Consider the following 19,943-nt stretch of genomic DNA (forward strand, 5'->3'; position numbering starts at 1 on the left):
CAAACAGAGCATTCTCAGTTTAAGGTCATAGTTTAAGAAGGAAAGATGACATGCAGCTCAAAGCTTGAACTCAAAGCTTCATGCTTGGCACTCTACCACTTGAGCCATTCTGCCAGCAACAGACAGGAACACCTCTGGGCACACTTAACTTCTTTTCTCGGAAAGGTTTTAGCTGCAATCAAAGGAAGGGACACTCCAAAGGTACATTAATGTAGGAATTAGACCCTAAGGGTGCCTGCCTCACTCAGCTGCAGATGATACCTCCATTCTCATCTTCATTGTACATAAAGCTGATTCCTCTCCAAATCTGATGCCTCACACAAGTGGGAATAGGAAGAAATATTTCCTCCACCCCACCACTCCATGAGTATGAGACATTAAAAAACAAAGATGTAAAGGAAAAATTATGAATCTCTGGTGCATGAATGGAATCTCTCTTAGGATCCTCTCCAAAGGCCACTGTAAACATTTAACTCATGGCTCAATTATTGTAAATTCCAGGCTTGTAATTTCATTTGATGCAACAGTGAGCCAAGACACAACTTGGCTTTGTACAAATAATGCAAAATTGTGAGGTTTTATTCATTTGTGTCATTGTGGATCTTTTGTGACAGCATATCCCAAGGTAAAGCGAGCCTGCTTTTCTTACCTGCCATTCAGGTTCGCTGAGCACAGTTGTGCTGCACAAAAAGTACTTTGCTAGAGAAAAGTGAGTAGGGGACAGACTGAGCCTGAGCTTCCCTCGCCAAGCCATGGGGCTGTGGCATGAAGCTTGCAGTCTGCCCCATGGAACAGCCTTATCCAACTTCTCTATCTAGAGAAGCAGCCTTTGCCTAAGGTGCTCTGAAGGGTTTTATGGATCACACATCTGTTTTTCTCTAGCATAATTTTCTGTCTAAAACATTTGTTAAGAGATAGCTCTACTAGTTTTTTTACCTTTGTTTTTCCATCCTCTACCACAGTGCTAGCCTCCCACTAGCTACTGAATACATGTTTGTTGAATTAGTGGAAACTGGAGACAGTGGAGTAAGGTGCTTGAGGTCAAAGCCAAGACTTTGCACAACTGCAGGATGTACCATTTACATGGAATGCTATGGCCATGCCATGCCAGGGGGTCAAGCAACGTTGATTCCTAAGTGTAATCATATAGTATAGGGTTTCTATTGACTCCTAAGTGTGTAATCATATAGCATAGGGTGGCACTTTTTAAAGAACAATTACAACACTTAACAGGTACTAAATATAAATAGAACTTAACATGTGTGCTATGATACAGTATTTCATTAACTTTTTCAGTCAACAAGTAAAGATATTTATCCCTTTTTCTTAGATAAATTAACTGTGCCTCAAAAGATTAAATTAATTATTTCTCTAAGATATTTTCAGACCAAAATTCTAACAGAAGACTGGTGCCAAAACATATATGCTTATAAATTATCTGCTTTTATGTAAATATTTGAAAGAATGGTAGGATTTCATAGAACTATAGGTTCTACATCTGATTGTGTCCTAAGGAAATAGATTTGTCATGACAGTATAATGCCTGTGTGCATTTAAGTATCTTAGAGTTAATAAAATTCTGAGTCTTTTTAAATTGAGACACATATAAATGCATTTCAACTTGGTTTTACTATGGTTTTTTGTGAAATAACAAACTTCTAGAATATTCCTTAAAGCTAGTATTTTATACAAAGCAAAATCAAACAAAACGATCACCTAAGGCTCATGGGATTTCAGCTTAGTGGATATTCATTTAGGTAAGGCCATAAAAAGGAGAGGGAAACAAGACTTATTGTTATTAGATGAATTTGTAGAGTGTTTTAAAGGTACCTTCTTTCACAATATTCTGTTTGATTCCATTCCATAAAAGATTTTTTTAAAAACTCAGAAAAAACTAGTTTTATTCTCTTCCAAGAGTTGGGGAATTTCACCAATTTAGATTTGGCTGAAATCTTTTTCTGATCAAAGAAAAGCAACTGCTATTAAGTCATCTTGCTGATTTTTTAAAGTAGCAAAAGTTGCTGCTGCTACAGAGCTAATTACTACTGCAGAAAAATCTACTGATGAAATGAAAGTGGCAGGAAACTTCCTTTAGAAGAAAAATATCTTGACACATTAACCAAGAAAAGGAATTCTAGACATGATCTCACATGAGTATTAGATTTAAGAACTGATTTCCTGCCGTTTGAGGAACAGATATCACACTTACCAAATATACTCGGAGGCAATGTATTTCAAATAAAGAAACAATGTAATGACTATCTATCATGCTAATAAGGATAAACCATAAATAAAGAAGACATCTAAAATATGGCTCCCCGTGGGTGTCTTGGAGACATATGGAAAAGATGTGTGAAGGTGTAGTTGTAGTGAGTCTTAAGACAAATAACAACATAAATGCTATGGGAAAAAGAGGAAATGATGAAGGGCCAGGTATAGGGAGAAGGTAATGGGATGCTATGTTTCTCTTAGTATTGTGGTGCAAGGATGGATGTCCAGTGATAGAATTCAGACTCCTCTCAATCGCTGATGAAGCACTGCTCTCAATCCTGTTTTGCTTTTCCATCCCTGTTAAGAAGAATGCCCTGGAAACCAAAAAGTTACCACCAACTAGACTAACAAGGGACAAACTTTCAAGCTGAGTAAGCCTAAAGAGCCAGGGTACTACTCTGATGTAAATACAAACATTGTTTTCAAATACTGATACTTGTACTTAGGAGTTGTGAGTTCTTTAATAACTCCTTGAGTCTCTCTTCTGTGAAGTGAGTGATGCCAACCCCATGGTGCTGTGAGAGAAAAGAGAGCATCTCTCACACAGATGCCTGGCATGTGCCACTTGGGCAGAGGCCACACTCAATTACCTTATTATGTTTGAGACTTGAAGTCCAAGGAAGCAAAACATATAGATTGTTGATTGCTTTAGTTCCATCCCTAAATGCAAAATCAAACACTTACAGACTTAAACAGATATTTTATAAACACACAAACAAAACAGCACAAGAGCATTAAACTGTTTTCAAATTAATTCAAGGTCCTGGGTTCCGAACAATCCCACGTCAAGAGACAGGATCTGCAGAGATGGTCCATAGAATCAATTGTCAGTAATTATTGGAGAATTGAATGATGATAAACTCCAGAAGTACAATATAAGGAAATATTCTAAGTTTTTAACAAGAACACAGAGGCCAGATTTAGAGATGACTTGAATGGAACTCTAGAATGAAGCATTGTATACAAGACTTATGAGCGCTTATAACAGGAAATGTTCTCTAAATCTAGCTGAACACTTAAAGAGAGTTGTGTCATTGAATGTTAGCAAAATAAAAAGCTGATAATGTCTCAAGAGATCTTTATAGATCCAGGGACAACACAGGTGGACAACAGAAGTAATCCCAATTCATAGGTGCTTGAATGCCAAGAAACACACAGCGTTCATCCCCGGTCTTACCAGGAGGGGGCTCACCAATGCTCCTGGACCATTGATGCTACTCCAGATTCTCCCTGCCTTCAAAAAGAAGAATAAAAAGTTTTATCATTTATGAAAGTCATGCACTTGAGAAGTATCAAACCCTTTTCCTCTCAGCACCAGCCCATGGTGATGCAATTTCCTGTCACATACACAGTCCCTCTGTCCTGACCATGCTGTTAAGAAACTCTAAGTCAGGAAGCACCTTAAGCCACACAAGGAGCTCTCTAGTTCCCAACTCTTCTGTTCTCGATTCTTTGCTTCTTTTCTATCAGTGTTTTTTGACACAAGACATAGTTAAGCAGCTGGTTAATTAAAAAAAAAAGATTCAGAGTAGAGAGGTTGTTCTTAAGCTATGTCAGTCTAACATAGTGGTCACTTTCTGGGGACCTTTGGACCAGGGATAGCACACAGATGGGGAAGTAGGTGACCCTACATTATTTCACTTTGCTTTTCATTGAAACCCATTTGTATGAATGAGCATAAATGAAGCAGACAGGAGAGCCATTTCCCATTGCCTATATGGTTGACTGAAACTGAACACTGATAATCTCCTTCAGAGAGTACAGATGACCTTCAATGTGTCAAACAAACTCTTTGCTAGCTTGGTCTTATTCATCTCTAAACTCAGTTAAGAAGGAGAATAAAGAGGTCCAGCAAACATCAATCTTTTACAACAAACGTTAACACTATGAGATATTTTTAAGAAAATATGTGACAAGGTCCTGCTATGCAGCCCAGGATGATTTCAAACTTGTGGTCCTCCTGCTGCAGCTTTCTGAGTGCTGGGATTACAGGATTGCACCACCATGCCTGGTATGAGATATCCGAATTTTATAGGGACTTCCAGGTATAAGATGGAACTTGAGATCACATATTTACTCCCATCATTTGGGAGTGTCATTAAAATAATCATATGTAAGATAAATATTAATGAACTGTGTTGTGAGGTAGTCAGCTTCTTGCTAAGAGGTTTTCAATGAAAAGTGACCAAATGCTTCTCAGGATACAATAGAAATTGTTTCAAAACTGGATAAAAGACTGAATTGGATGACTCACATTTCTTCAAAATAAAAAGAACATAAATAATTTTTAAAATAAAAAGACTTTATATTCCAGTTGGTCAATATATAAATATTTATTGAACATATATATCCCATGTCCCTGGCAACAGGTGTTAACGTGACATTCTAAGTAAATTATTCGTCACCAAAGTGGTTCACCTCTCAGTCTGCTGCCACTGGTATCACACCTGGCCATGTGAGTTACTTCAGTCAATGAGACAGTGTAGGAGAGGTGTGTCACTTTTGATTAAGACCTTTAAGAACTAGCGCGTGGCTCACCATCTCCCATAAAAGTAGTAACGCTCGATCAGAGGACATTAAGTCAGTAGGGGTACTGAAATAAAAATGACATGCAAATGCCCTGAAATGACACAAAAATAAAACCTTTATTACTGTAAAGTATTGGAATTGGGCAGGAGAGTGTTTGTTACTGTCACATAACTTAACCTACCCCGATTGATACAAATGGATAACATTGCAGAAATTAAGAAGGGTGGGAAACCAAGAAGCCAGTGTGGTAGGCACATTTTCCACATGGATATTGAAGTCACTCTGCCAGAATATGGCACAGAAGACAACCTTGAGAGTAGCTGCTGAGGTTTTCAAAGGATTACAGCGAGTGAGCGAGCCACCAGCTTTGGGGAGTAGCGGAGTATGGTTCAGGTAGATGTCAGGAGTCTCCAGGGACCGCTGGCTTTCACAACAGAGCAGAAACAACCCTGAAGAGGAATAACTGATATTTGAAAACAGCATAGCGAAATCCACTAAAAACTGTTTAATAAGGGGAAAAGATAATAAAGAGTAAGAGCAGGGGTGAATTTGATCAAACAACACTATGTGTGTATATGGAAATGAAGCTACATGAAACCCCTTTGTACAATTAATTTATGCTAATTAAAAAAGTTTCAGTTCTGCAAGATGAAAGGGAAAAGGAGGAATGGACTGACTCTATCAGTCTTGATTGCTTTTGGTGGTAAGTGAGAAAAACAATCCAATAACAAGAGAGAGGCTTAACTATTTCTTAAATAAGGGTTCAAAAACAAGCAGTCCGAAGGCATTAGAATGTTCAGTGTATCAGAGACAAGGCTTCTTCTTTCCTGAGGCTGCGCCTTTTGTGGCTTCCAGTCCCCAGGCAACAGCCATTCAAGCTCCATCGTCACCTGTATCTTCCAGACACTGGAAAGGAGGAATGGGATAAAAGATTTGTCCCCTCCCTTTTAAGGTGCTTTAGCAAGTTTCATACACTATCTGTGCTGATCTGCCACTTTGTCTCTTGATACCCAATTACAAGCAATTCTGAGAAATATTCTTGCTCAAGATGACTACAGTTCTGCTATGGGCATTCAATTACCACAGAAGAAGAGAATGAATACCCAGGATACACACAGCCTCTGGCCATGGACTAAAATCACAGATCAAAACATAACTAGGGTTTTGGGGAAAGACAGCCTTTCTCTACCAGTGAGAGCTGCAAGGAAGGCAATTTCCTGAAATAAGAGACCGTGTTCAGCCAAGCCAACATTCAGTGATGAGAAAGAGGAGAAAGCACCCAACACAGATTGGTGCCTTAGACAGCATTTTTGACATTTTGGGAGAGGCCACAAGACAACAGTAGTGTGTTGACAAAAGTAAAGAGAAAATGGATGAGCTAAGGAACCAAGGTTAGCTGAGTGCAAGTGTGTCAAGACAAAAAAAAAGCTTAGTACATCAGGATGAAGCCAGAGTTTTAGTCTCCTGGCCAAACTCCAGGGGTTTCACATGTCAGGTCAGGTCACTCGCCCCTGTATGCCAAATGAAGAGACTATAATAGGGAAGGGCAAAGAAAGCAGGTTTGTTACATGGCATGGACATGCCACAGGAAGAAGCAAAAGTAAGCTTTCCAGCCCATTTCTCAGGGTACAGTCACGAGTCTTACAGTTAACAGTGCCAGTCATGATGTGGACTGGTTGACCGTTATTGCAGCCCTTATTTTAAGAGGAGTTCTAGAGAAATTGTTATCACTGTCATCACTTGAGGGGAGCAATCTGGTTAGAATAAGCAAGTTATTGTTGCCTAGTCAGTGGTCTGTCCTGTGGGGGCTGTGCTGTTCCCTTCCTTGGGACAGGGTCCTCCATCTCCCCTTGAAAACATGTTATCCTTCAGTCATACCCTTTCTGGATTCCAAGGTGGCTGCAAGATGACTGGCTCAGAGCAAAGACAGATACAAAAATGGAGGCAGGAATGCCAAGCTTTTCTCGAACCTTTAGTTAATTTGTGGGTCCAAGTAAGAAGTCAGTGTTGTTCATCAAAAGCAGCTTAAGTACCTGTGACAAGGACTTAGCTGCATCATGGAAAAGAAGTACTAATATACACGTGCATGCTTGGTTTGGATCTCTACATGGAAGAGAAGGAAGGGGAAGAAAGCTGGCACAACTTTCTTCATGGGTGACAGGAGGCATAGAGCAATGCTTTAGGAAATTTCGATGAAACCGATATCTCCAATAGAATCTGCAAAACCTATTACTCACATCTCAAATGTGTGGAGAGAAAAATGGTATTAGCTTCCCCCACTCTGTGTTAACAAGAACATTCCGTATCAGGAGGAAAATGATGTGTGCTGCCTGAAGTGTACTCAGCATGTGCGAAAGGGATGTGTAAACAGATCAAGCGGAATCAGATGGCTTTCCAAGGAAGCTAACAAGTCACTTCCCCTTTTAACAAAACTTGTGAGTAGCTTTAGATATTATTTTGAAGATGGAGGATCTCCTTCAGAGAGAAGATATGATGGCAGTTGGTAGAAGCTCAACTGCACTTCTGTCGTCTTTCTAATCTCTGTCATTCTGCTTTTTGCCAAACTTGTACTCTCTCCTGTGGACACTAAAATCCAACCATTTTTTAAGTGCTCCAAAGGCAATACATAAGTCATCCACTAGTGCTTGCGGTCTCACTGCCTTCCCCAAGGCCACAGCAATCCTGTCATCTAAGAGAAGTTCTTCCCAGGAGAACACTGGGTTTTTGCATCCCATTTCATTTCCAGTGACTTCTGGACACCCCATAACCTGGCACTTTGGTACTCACATGAAACTCAACTTGAATTCTGGAAACACAAAAAAGAACATGTGACCTCTGTCCTCAGAGAGCTCACGAGTATTCCAAAGTAGATTTGGAGACATGGTCCACCATGGAAATACAAGAAAATACAAATTTACTTCTTTTGTCTGTTTTGTGGGTACTTTAAATTTGCTTACTTTTTTTGGAACTCTTTTTCTTTAAGCTAATGATCTAAATAATTATAGGTATCATGCCATATTTTGCAAGAAAGTTTTGCTGTTAGAGCCTGCCATTTCTGTTGATTTCTCAGCTGTGCTCAGGCTGAATTTATTTTTTGCTTTTCTAATTTTTAGCTAGGCCTGGTGGCTCACACCTGTAATCCTAGCTACTCAGGAGGTGGAGATCAGGAAGATGGCAGTTTGAGGACAGCTTGAGCAAAACGTTAATAAGACCCATGTAAATAAATGAACCAGATATGGTGAAGCATCCCAGCGATACAGGAGACATAGGTAGGAGGATCATAGTCGGAGGCTGACCCATGCAAAAGTGGGAGGAGATGTGGCTTAACTGGTAGAGTGCCTGGCAAGCCGGGGCAAGTTTGAACCTTAGTTCAAACACCAGGCACTTTGGCACTCTCACATGAAGCTCAACTTGAATTCTAGAAACACAAAGAAGAACATGTGACCTCTGTCAACACCCCCCCAAAAATGCACACAGTAGGCTTTTCTCTCCCCAGAAGAAAGGCTTTTAATTTTTTTTCTTCAAAATATTATTTTTGAGTTTTGGTGCAATTGACTTGGTTCTTTTGGTTTTGGTTTTGTATTTTTTTTTAACCTTTTCCTTTAGCTTCCAGGAGAAGTTATTATCTGGAAGAATCTTTGCAGAGTCCAGAGAGAAATTTTCCTATCTGGGAAACAGAACTTTATCACTGAATAAAAATATGAGTAACAATCTTCCAGGAAAGCTTCATCTTTCTGAGGGGAGAGGTTTTTTGGTTTTTTGGGGTTTTTTTTTGTCTTTTCTTGTTTGGTGCTAGGATCGAACCCAGGGCCTCACGCTTGCTAGGCAAGCGCTGTACCACCGAGCTACATCCCAGTCCACTGCATCTCTCTGAGAGGCAGCATTGCAGAATCCAGATCCAGCCAAATCTTGCTAAATACCCAAAGGCAACTTCCTGAAAATGAACCCAGTCTTTTCTAGACATGTGAAGCAAAAATAATGTCACCTGTAACCTAGTTGGTGAGAAAGGAAAAGTCTCATTTATAGTTACAATGAGCTGGAACTCATTCTGTTTCTTGGTTTCACATTTGCCATCCATGTTCAGTCTAATTGTTAGGATGTGTGTGTGTGCCCTTCTAAGTGTACCATTTGCTTGGAATAAGATCTGAATGAGAAAGGGTCTATGTTCACAGCCTGCAAATCTATTTGACTCTCCAAGGGAATAGCTGTTCACCACTCTGTTGCCACTCCTTCAGAGCACAGCCCAGAAGTGAGTTCCCATCAACATTCACAGTCCTTGTAGCCTCCAGAGTCTCCCTGTGCAACTGTGCTCCATTTAGCTCTAAATCTGTATTCCCATATAGAATTCAAACAGAGAGCTAGGGAAATTTTGAACCTTTTGTTCCCAGTCACAGTAATATTTAAATAGTCTGCTGGGTATGCAAGTATTGCCAGCTCTTTTATTGCTTTGTGATAGTCTACCACAAAAAAAAAAAAGATGCACCACAGGGAAACCGCCCTTTTTTAGGTTTATTTTGGTTTTTTCATTTCAGATTCTGAAAAATTTTTGCCATTCCTTGTACTGGCTTAGTTATGAATCAATTTTGTTTCTTCAGACAAGGTCAGTCATATATCACCTTTTCAATGAAGAAGTTACATCCTCCACCTCCAGTCCAGTGTTCTTACCCTTTCTTGACAGCTTAAACCCGGACTTTCCTTGATTATTTTTCACATTAACATCACAAAATTATTTTTGCATAGCTGTCATTTTTAAGTGAAGAGTATGTAAGGAGTTGCAATGATGTAGGATTGGAACAAAATAAAATTCTGGGTACAATCAGAAGTATTTGTCAAAAAATTAATATACTATATACATACATTACTTGGAAGCATATATTCTGTGGAATGTGGTTATACATCCACCAGCTGAGCATTTGTTCTGACTCCTTGATGGAACAGAGAGTTATTGAAAATTTCCTTTCTTTTCTTTTATTTGGTCAGCTTTTATTTACTTTGGGGGGGGTCATTTTTAAACATATGTTGCTATATTTACAGTTTTTCCCCTACTTTTCAGTAGTAAGATGATATCATGTACAATTCAGTTGTATGCTTGTCATTATACATTCATCGTGGAGCTCACGGTTTTTATTGACATGGATACAGCTATTAACATTCCTGGTTCCTGTATTTATGCAACAAATTCTTACTTGGAAAATGATATACCACCATTAATATGACACCTAAAAACTAGCTAGCATTTGTTGCCCTTAATGCAGAGAAACTAAAGCAGATATCTTAAAAGCAACTGAGGCCAATAGGAAAAGGGGACCAGGAACTAGAGAAAAGGTTAGATCAAAAAGAATTAACATAGAAGGTAACACATATGCACAGGAAATCAATGTGAGTCAATGCCCTGTATAGCTAACCTTATCTCAACCAGCAAAAATCCTTGTTCCTTCCTATTATTGCTTATACTCTCTCTTCAACAAAATTAGAAATAAGGGCAAAATAGTTTCTGCTGGGTATTGGGGGGAGGGTGGGTGGTAAGGGAGGGGGTGGGGGCAGGGGGGAGAAATGACCCAAGCCTTGTATGCACATATGAATAATAAAAGAAAAAAAATGGAAAAGAAAAAAAAAAGAACCACCGTTAAAACTAGTGATCAACTTAAAATTCAGTGGAATAACATAAAGAAAAAATTCCCAGTATTAAAGTAATTAAAGCATGAGGGTAGATGCTAACAGAGGGTTGGAATATTGTCCCATAGGACTTTATCTCAGAATTTGTAGTCTCCCTAGAGCAGTTCAGAATATGCAAACCTAAAGACATATGGAGGGAAAACCAACGAGATAAACAAAAAAAGAAATGGCCTCTTTTAATAGAATCTAGTCAATATGCACTTAAGGCTCTGGTTCCAGCATAGATAAAAAGAAAACATACTCCACCCTCTTTCCCATTGAGGGCAGCTAAAGCCGGCATCTCTCAGCGCACACTGAAAAGCAGCACAATGTCCAGAATTGTAGACTCCGTGTTGGCAGAAATCATTCCAAAAGAAGGAAGAACGCTTTTCCTTGCCCGAACATCAGGAGACCTTGCTCCTTGAGTGAGAATATGAACAGGGAAATTCTGTCCCAGGCAGATTGAGATGAGATGTGGCAGGAATGGCAGCTGGCAGGCCCCCAACGCTGAGGGAAAGGGATTCTCTCTGACATGAGGAGCTGTGATCCTAAGAATGGGACAAAGAACCCTGATTCTTTCTTTCTTCTTCTGTAGCCTGCTGCTTGGCCTCAGAGGTAGACACATTGCGACATGTACACAGCACAGTTGAGAAACTAAATCATAATTGTCTAGGCAGAAGACTAGAGTCAGAGCTTCAGAGAGTCAGAAAGTGTTGGGGGAAACAGCAGCGAGGAAAGAATTTAATAAACTCGTCCCATAAAACTGTGTCTGAACAGTTGGTTCATCTCTAAGCTACGTAAGCGTGAATGCGAGCCTTACCAGCCTACGGAACTCTGAGAACCTGACTGCATGGACAGACTGCTCCCAAGGTCTCAGACTGGCTCGTGGGAGGTGTGCACACAAGACAGGGAGAAACAGCACAGTAAACTCTTTGAAAAAAAGAAAAAAACTAAGAATTTTAGCCTGCTGTGGGTAATTCAAGACATTCAGCATGTGCTAGACCCCCAAAAGATGCCTGAAAGTTTCCAGACATTGCCCTAAACCTGGAGACACCTTGGGTGCCAAGAACAGTATATCATTACAGATGCTCTCACCCCATGATGAGATCACCCCCAGGCAAGAGCAATCATTCCATGGGAGCTGGATTGTCCCCTCAAGCATAAAGGTCACCTTGCAGAACCAGAGAGATAATGGCCATCCAGGTCATACTTTGACCAAGACTGCTTAATTGCATACACCTGTTACTCTCAGCTCCAATTATTCTTCTATTTAAACCTGAAGCTCATGTTGGTACCTCAAAGATGGACTTGTGGGGGTCACTGTCACTGTACCCCTTTATCTGTTCTTCCCAATGTGGCCATGTCCAATTAAATCTGCTTTTTTTAAAATCCTTCACCACTGCTCATCTGTTTCACTGACATACTGAGATGGATCTCCTAGTCTATCGGGACTCCTGGAGTCAGAGACTGTGCCCTAAAAACTCTAATAATGGGAAAAGAACTCCATTTACAATACCAGATAAAAAATAAAATTTCTCTGAATAAATTTAACAAAACAGATTAAAGACTTGTACTCTGAAAATTACAAAACAATGCTAAAAGAAATAATAAATAAAAAGATACCCAATGTTCATAGATGAGAAGATAAGATTGTTGAGATTTCAGTATGTCACAAAATAATCTACAGATTAACAGTAATCCCTACAAAAATTACCGTAGTCCCTTATTTGCATAAATAGAGAAACGAATCTTCGTATTTATATGGAATGCAAATGCTCTATATGAAATCAAAGTGGCTCACACACACCAGAATCGGGAGCACTATTGGAATACAATCCACCCTTGGAATCCATGTGCCTGTGGTTCCAAGAGGGCCACCATCAAAGAAAACCTACGAATGTTCTGCTGTGTACAGAGTTCATTGCTCTAAATTACTCAAATTTACCCACCCTGTACATTTAGCAAGTCTGAACATTCATAACTTGCAACTGTGTGGAATAGGCTATGTTATGGTCACAAAAATTACTGTTGTACACATTAAAACTGGTTACCAAAAACTAAGTCTAATTTCATGCTATCTCAAAAACTATAGATGCTTTATTCATCTTTCCTATAACATCATTTCAACTTCTGCTAAAGTCATTCCACCTTTCAACAAATCTAGTTTTTTTTTTTCTATTATCACTTTAGTAAAGCACATATGTGCCTTTTAGCTTGGAGGGATTACTATAACCTTACTTTGCTTTGGGGGCACCATTTGCCTTTTGAGAGGCATATTTTCACAACGTAAGGGCAGGGAAAAACTCAGAAGATCACATGACTTAAACACAACTGACAATAATGTGGAGTGGCTGAATGCTTCTCTCATCAAATGAGTTGCTTAGTGAACGTGTGTGGGGAAAGTTAAAAGCTTTGTATTAGAAATTTCTTTTGATTTTTTTATTTATTTCTTCTTCTTTGACCATACTTGGTCACAGCCACGTATGATAAATCAGGCAGGCTTACTGTACAGATAGACATATCCGTCAAGGGAACACTATTGCCACTTGTTTTTTGACAAGGCACCAAGTCCATTCATTTAAGGAAGAGTAGTCTCTTCAAGAAATGTCATTGAAACAAATGAATTTCTACATGCGAAATAATGAAGTTAGGATTAAATCCCACATCACATTAAAAAAAAAATTCAAAATGAATTGAGAAAAATATAAAGCTAAAGCCATAAAACTTCTAGAAGAAACTGGGCTACATTTTTTATAAACGTAGGCTTGACGAGGGATTCTCCTATGTAACAGTGATAACATCAGCAACAGACTAGATAAACCAAGCTTCATTGAAGCCAAACATTTGTGCATCAAAGGAAATATCAAGAAAGTGGAAAGACAACCTACCAAATAAGAAATAGAAGCTTGCAAATCATATATCTGATAATGGTTTGATATTCAGAATATATAAATAATTCCTACACCTCAACAACAAAAAAAACACAAGCAATATAATCCACAAGTTTACAAAACACTTCAATAGGTTTTTCTCCCAAAAATAAACCAGTGACCAATAATCGCAGTGAAATCACAGCCACAATAAATTGTCTTTTCATACCTACTATGGTGGTTATTATAAAAATAACCAGAAAATATCAAACGGAATATATAAAGAAATTCTACATCACAATGCTAAAAAGAAAACTAATCCAATTGAAGACAGGCAAAAGATGTGAGTAGATAATCCTCGAAAGATGATATGCTTGTGGACAGCGAGCACATGAAAGGATATTCAACACCACGCTTCACTCGGGAAATGCAAATCAAAGTTAAAGAGGGCTGGCACTCCCCCAGGGGTGGCTAGAATAAAAGTACAACGTCAAGTGTTGGCCAGGATGTGGAGACATCAGAACCATCATGCTTTGATCGTGTTGATGTACAACTGTGCCACTATGTCAGGAAAACAGTTTGATTGTTCCTCGCGTTTTAAACGTAGAAGTATCACATGCCCCGGAATTTTACTCCCAGGAATACCGAAGAGGAATGAAAGCGTACATGCAGACAAAAAGTTATACACAAATTTTCATGACAGCATTTCCTAATATTGAAGACAATTAGAAGTTAATCAACTGAGGGATACATGAATAAGAAGGGAATGTCTGCACATTGCATATTACTTGGCAATATTAAGGGAATGGAGTGCTGATGCTTCCTCCTGGCTGAACCTTCACAGAGAATCAGATCACAAAGGAGTACATAGTGTGTGGTTCCCTTTACTTGAAATTTCCAACGTAAGCAAATCCATAGAGACAGAAAGTAGATTAATGATTACACAGGAGTGAGAGAGAGTAGGGCATGGAAAGGGGGATTGCTTAGGCTGGTTGGTGATATGGCACTTCTTTTAAGAGGGGTAAAATTTTTCCTAAATTAGATCATGGAGGTTGCGCGAACCATGTGAATATATCCAAAAACATATACCATGCATTTTAAACGTGTTAACTTTCACATCAACTTTATCTCAATAAAACCGTTAAGTGTCTGTTATTCCACTGGTAAAATACATAAGTGGACTGAATAAATTGTCTTCTCTAAATCTAGAGACCTCTGAAGTTGAGTCCTTTACTTAGAACTTCTAATTCTCTTTTATCTTTCTAAAATTTTTTTCTATTTTTTCCTTTATTGTTGTAATGGGTGGGGGTACATTGTGGCATTCACACAGGCTCTTACATTGAATGTATCAAATATATCATACATGAATTCCCTTCCCAACCATTCTCCTTCATCCCTTCTCCGCCAATTCCTGGAGTTCTTTCACCAAGTATCATTTTTGTATTTGCTTATATGTGTACACATTTTTTGCACCATATTCACCCTCCTATCCCCTTTCCCTAACACCTCCACCCTCCCACTGGTCCAGCCCTCCCCGGCCCCCACCGGGCAGGGCTTGTTCTGCCCTCCTGTTCTCTAATTTTGTAGGAGGAAAAGGAGAGAAAACAAAGTGAAAAAAATGACATTTTAGCTTGTTTGAGATAAGGATAGTTACACAGAGAGTTTCCTTGCGATATTTCCATATATGTGTGTGTGTGTGTGTGTGTGTGTGTGTATTATAACCCCACATATATATATATATATGTATGTATGTATGTTTGTATGAATGTATGTATTATAATCCCACTTGGTTTATCTCCTAATTTTCTTCATTTTACTTTAGTCCATTTCTTATGGTAGTTCAGTCAGTTTAAGCTGTCCATATTCATTCTTGTATAATGGGTGTATATCAATCCTATTCAAGTTCTTAACTTCCCTGCCCCTTTACGACCTCCCCTTAATGTGACCAGTATTTCATATTATTGCTGCATTTGTATTAGGTCTATATTCCACAAGTGAAATAAAGCACTTGGATTTTGGCCTTCTGAGCCTGGCTAACTTCACTCAAGATGATGTTCTGCAGTTCCACCTATACACCTGAGAATAACAAAATTTCATTCTTTGTAGATGAGTAAAATTCCCCCATATGTAAATACCACATTTTCTTAATCCATTCGTCGGTAGTGGGGCATCTTGGCTGTTTCCATAACTTAGCTATTGTGAATAGTTCTGCAATAAAAATGGGTGTGCAGGTGCCTATATTGTAACCTGAGTCACATTCCTTCAGGTATATCCCCAAGAGTGGGATTGCTGGATCATATGGCAGATCTATGTTTAGTTTTATAAGGAGCCTCCATATTGTTTTCTATAGTGGTTGTACTAGTTTACATTCCCACCAGCAGTGTATGAGGGTTCCTTTTCCCAGAATCCTTTCTAACATTTATTGTCATTTGTGTTCTTGATGGCAACTATTCTAACAGGAGTGAGGTGGAATCTCAATGTGGTTTTAATTTGCATTTCCTTTATGTCCAGGGATGGTGAGAATTTTTTCATGTGTTTTTTAGCCACTTGGACTTCTTCCTTTGAAAAGGCTCTGTCCAGTCCATTTGCCCATTTCTTCATTGGGTCATTAATTTTTAGGGGAGTTTACTTTTATAGGATTCCTGTAAATTCTGGTTATAAAATCCTTTGTCACCTAGGAGGCAAAGACTTTCTCCCTTTTGCAGGCAGCCTCTTCAATTTAGCAATCATTTCTTTTTGTGTGCAGAAACTTTTTAATTTGATGTAGTCCCATTTGTTAATCCTTTCTCTTGGTTGCTGAGCCACTTGTGTTCTACTGAGGAGTGATTCCCTTCCTCTACTAGCCGCAAGGTTTCAGGTCTGATATTAAGGTCCTTAATCTACTTTGAGTTGATGCTTGTACAGGGTGACAAACATGGATCTAGTTTCAATTTTCTGCAGGTGGATATCCAGTTTTCCCAGCAACATTTGTTGAAGAGGCTGTCTTTCCTCCATCGTATGTCTTTGGCACCTTCGTCAAAAATAAGGTGGGCCTAGCTGTGTGGATTCATATCTGAGTCCTCTATTCTGTTCCACTGGTCTTCATATCTGTTTTGGTGCCAGTACCATGCTGTTTTTATTGCTATTGCTTTGTAATATAAAGTTGGGTATTGTTATACCTCCAGCATTACTCTTTTTGTTCAGTATTGCCCTGTCTATTCCCAGTCTTTTGTGTTTCTAAATGAACTTTAAGGCAGATTTTTCAATCTCTGTGATGCAAGTCATTGGGACTTTGATGGGACTTGCTTTCGGTAGTATAGCCATTTTTACTATGTTGATTCTACCAATCCATCAGCATGGGAGATCCTTCCATCCTCTGTAGTCTTTGATTTCTTTCTTCAATTGTTTGTAGTTTTTCCTGTAGAGATCATTTACACTTCAAATTTTAACAGAGCATGTTTGCCAGTCAAAATCATCCTATATTCTAAATTGGACAGTGTTGGTAATAATCATCATTTTGGGGAGCAAGATGAGAATTGTTGACACCCCTGTACCCCAGCAGTGCCTGACTACCCTGAAGAAAGAAGATCAGGGAACCCCAAAGACACCCATGGGGTCCCATAATCAGCAAGAAACAAAGCCCTTTCCAAATCCACAAATAGAGAAGCAACTGAGCATGCAAAAAATGGGAAGAACAACTCAGAGCTCAACACTCCTGATCTCCTGTTCCATGTGGCTCGAGGCTCCATTACTCAGTGCACTTGGTGTTAAGTCCTGCTTCCCGGTCTACACAGGAGCTTGGGGCTCCACACTCCCCCCACAACTACAAGACCTGCTCTGTACACCCTGAAACATCAGGGAAAACAGCATCCCTATATAAGCAAGACCCACAGCTTCCACTACTCCACAGGTAATAGAAGATGCAAAGCCAGCAGACTTGGTTCCCCATGCCAGCAGCAGCTGCTGTACCAGGCTCTAGGAAGCTTCCACCAGAGTTCCTGCTGCCCACAGGCTTTGTTCTCCTGTGACTGCAGAAGTTTCTGTGGCTCCTGGACACCAGTACCTGGCAAGCAGGACCCAGAACTGCTGCTGCCCACAGGCTTGGATCCTCTGTGCTTTCAGCAGCTGCAGTGGCTCCTGGTAGCCTATGCCAGCCATAAGGCCCCAAAGCTCCCATTGCACAAAGGCTTGGTTCCCCCATGCCTGCAGCAGGTACCCTGACTCCTAAAAGCCCATGCCCCAACAATATTAGATGCCAGGGCCTCTGCTTATTGTGAGCACCAGATGATTCAAGCCTGTCAGCTTTGCTGCTGCATGGGCACCCTCAACTTGCTATTCAGTAGGCCAGGAGCCTACTGCCACAGACACAGTGAACCCCAGGCTCCATGCTTTGCTATTCTGCTGGCACCAGTAGGCTTCCCTCCCCACAGAGGACAGAAGCCCAGCTCTATCCATCAGCCCTTCCATGGGAAAGCCCTTACTGCCCCATCAAAGAGTGGGAACCCAGCTTTACAATGATTGATAATCTGCCATTTCATGGGTTCCAGGAGACCTTTTTCCCTAAGGCACAAAAAGACCCAGCACTTCCCACTGGACCCAACCATGGAGCACCCCTGCTTCTCCATTAAAGACCAAAAACACTAGATTCCTCACTGAGGGGAGGAAAATTGTAACCTATGCAGTGAGTGGCACCAGAAGGCCTGCTTCCTGAGGTGCACAAAGTCCCAGTGCTCCCCACTGTGCCTGACAGCTGGAGAGCCCCTGCCTCCCTACAGGAGAGTCCTGTCTCTCCTGTCCAAGACCTGGGATCCCAGCTCCTCCATTGAGTGGCAGTCCACTGCTCTGCAGGTGCAAGGAGGTCTGCCCCTAACAATGTACAAAGACCCAGCAACCCCACTGTGACAGCAGGAGAGTCCCCTCACCCCTACCACAGAGTAGGAACTCCGCCCCTTCACTGAGGGGAGGAAGAGGTAATCTGCAACACACCAAGAACCCTACAAGGGGTAACATTTCCAGCATACACCTCTCTGAGGAATGCTGCTGGAGCTCCAGGAGAAAAAACTCAAAATCCCAACTATAGGGCACAAGGGATTAAAACCCTAACCAAAACCAAATCCAGATGCATAAATTCAATGCAGAGTAAAACAGCAAGATAAAAACTCTCCATCAAAAGCTATATCCACCACTAAGGATCAAAACACCTGTGAAGAGGAAGAGCTATCAAATAATGAATTCCAAAACAACAATAGTAAAAATGATTAATGACCTCAAAGAAGAAACACAAAAGCTAGTATTTGACCTCAAAGAGGACATGAATAAACAATTAAATGAGCTCAAAGAGAATACAAACAGATTAATGAAATTAAGAAGACTATCCAGGATATGAAAGAGGAAATCAATAAATATATGGAAGCCCTGAAAAATAACCAATCCAAAATAAATACCCCAAATAAATATCACAATAAAAAACTTAGCAAAGAGTGGAGCAAGTTGAAAAGAGAGTATCGGGAATGGAAAACAAAGCACAGAAATTAGACCAAACAGTAAAAGATCATGAAAGAATGTTAAGAAAATACAAATGGAACTTGCAAGATATCTGGGACACCATGAAAAGATCAAACCTACAAACCATGGGTGCAGAAGGAGAGGAGACACAAACTTAGGGCATTGACAACCTATTCAATAGAGTGGCAGCAGAAAATATCTCTAACCTCAAGAAAGAGTCACCCGGGTACAGGAAGCTTACAGATTACCAAACCATCAGAACCAAAAGAGAAACACCCCCACACACATCATAATCAAAACACTCAGCACACAGAACAAAGAAAGAATTCTGAAACTGCAAAAGAGAAAAGACAAGTCACATATAAAGGCAAACCCATTCAAATAACAGCAGATTTCTCAAGGTCGTAGAAAGACATAATTCATATCCTGAAAGAAAGAAACTGTCAACCTTGACTAGTCTACCCAGCAAAACTATCCTTCCTAATTGAAGAAAATACTAAAACTTTCCACAACAAGGAAAAACTAAAGGAATTTGTGACCACCAACCAGCCCTACAGAAGATACTTAAAGGACTTTTACATATAGAAGAAGAAACTAGAGTAAGACAGGAAGACTCAAGAAAAAATAAACCCTTTGAGCAAGCAGACCAGTAAACAAAGAATAGGTAAAATGAAACAATAGGGGAATAAAAATGCCTGGAAACAACAGGCACCTCTCAATATTAACACTGAATGTAAATGCCACAATGCCCCAATCAAAAGACATAGAATAGCAAACTGGGTTGAAAAACAAGACCCAACCATATGTTGCTTACAAGAGACTCATCTCACTGAAAAAATAAATAAATAAACACTGACTGAGAGTCAATGGCTGGGAGAAAGTTTTCCAAGCAAACAGACACAATAAACAAGCAGGACTAGCTATACTCATATCTGACAAACTAGACTTCAGACTAAAATGAGTCAGAAGACAATGAATCAATGAGACAAAAGTTGGTTCTTTGAAAAGATTAACAAGATCAACAAACCCTTAGCCAACATGACAACAAAAAGAGCCAAATTAACAAAATCAGAGATAAAAAAGGGACATAACCACAAATACCAACAAAATCCAGAGAATCATTAGAGAGTATTT

The sequence above is a fragment of the Castor canadensis genome, chromosome 17 (assembly GCF_047511655.1).
Source record: "Castor canadensis chromosome 17, mCasCan1.hap1v2, whole genome shotgun sequence".
Taxonomy (NCBI): domain Eukaryota; kingdom Metazoa; phylum Chordata; class Mammalia; order Rodentia; family Castoridae; genus Castor; species Castor canadensis.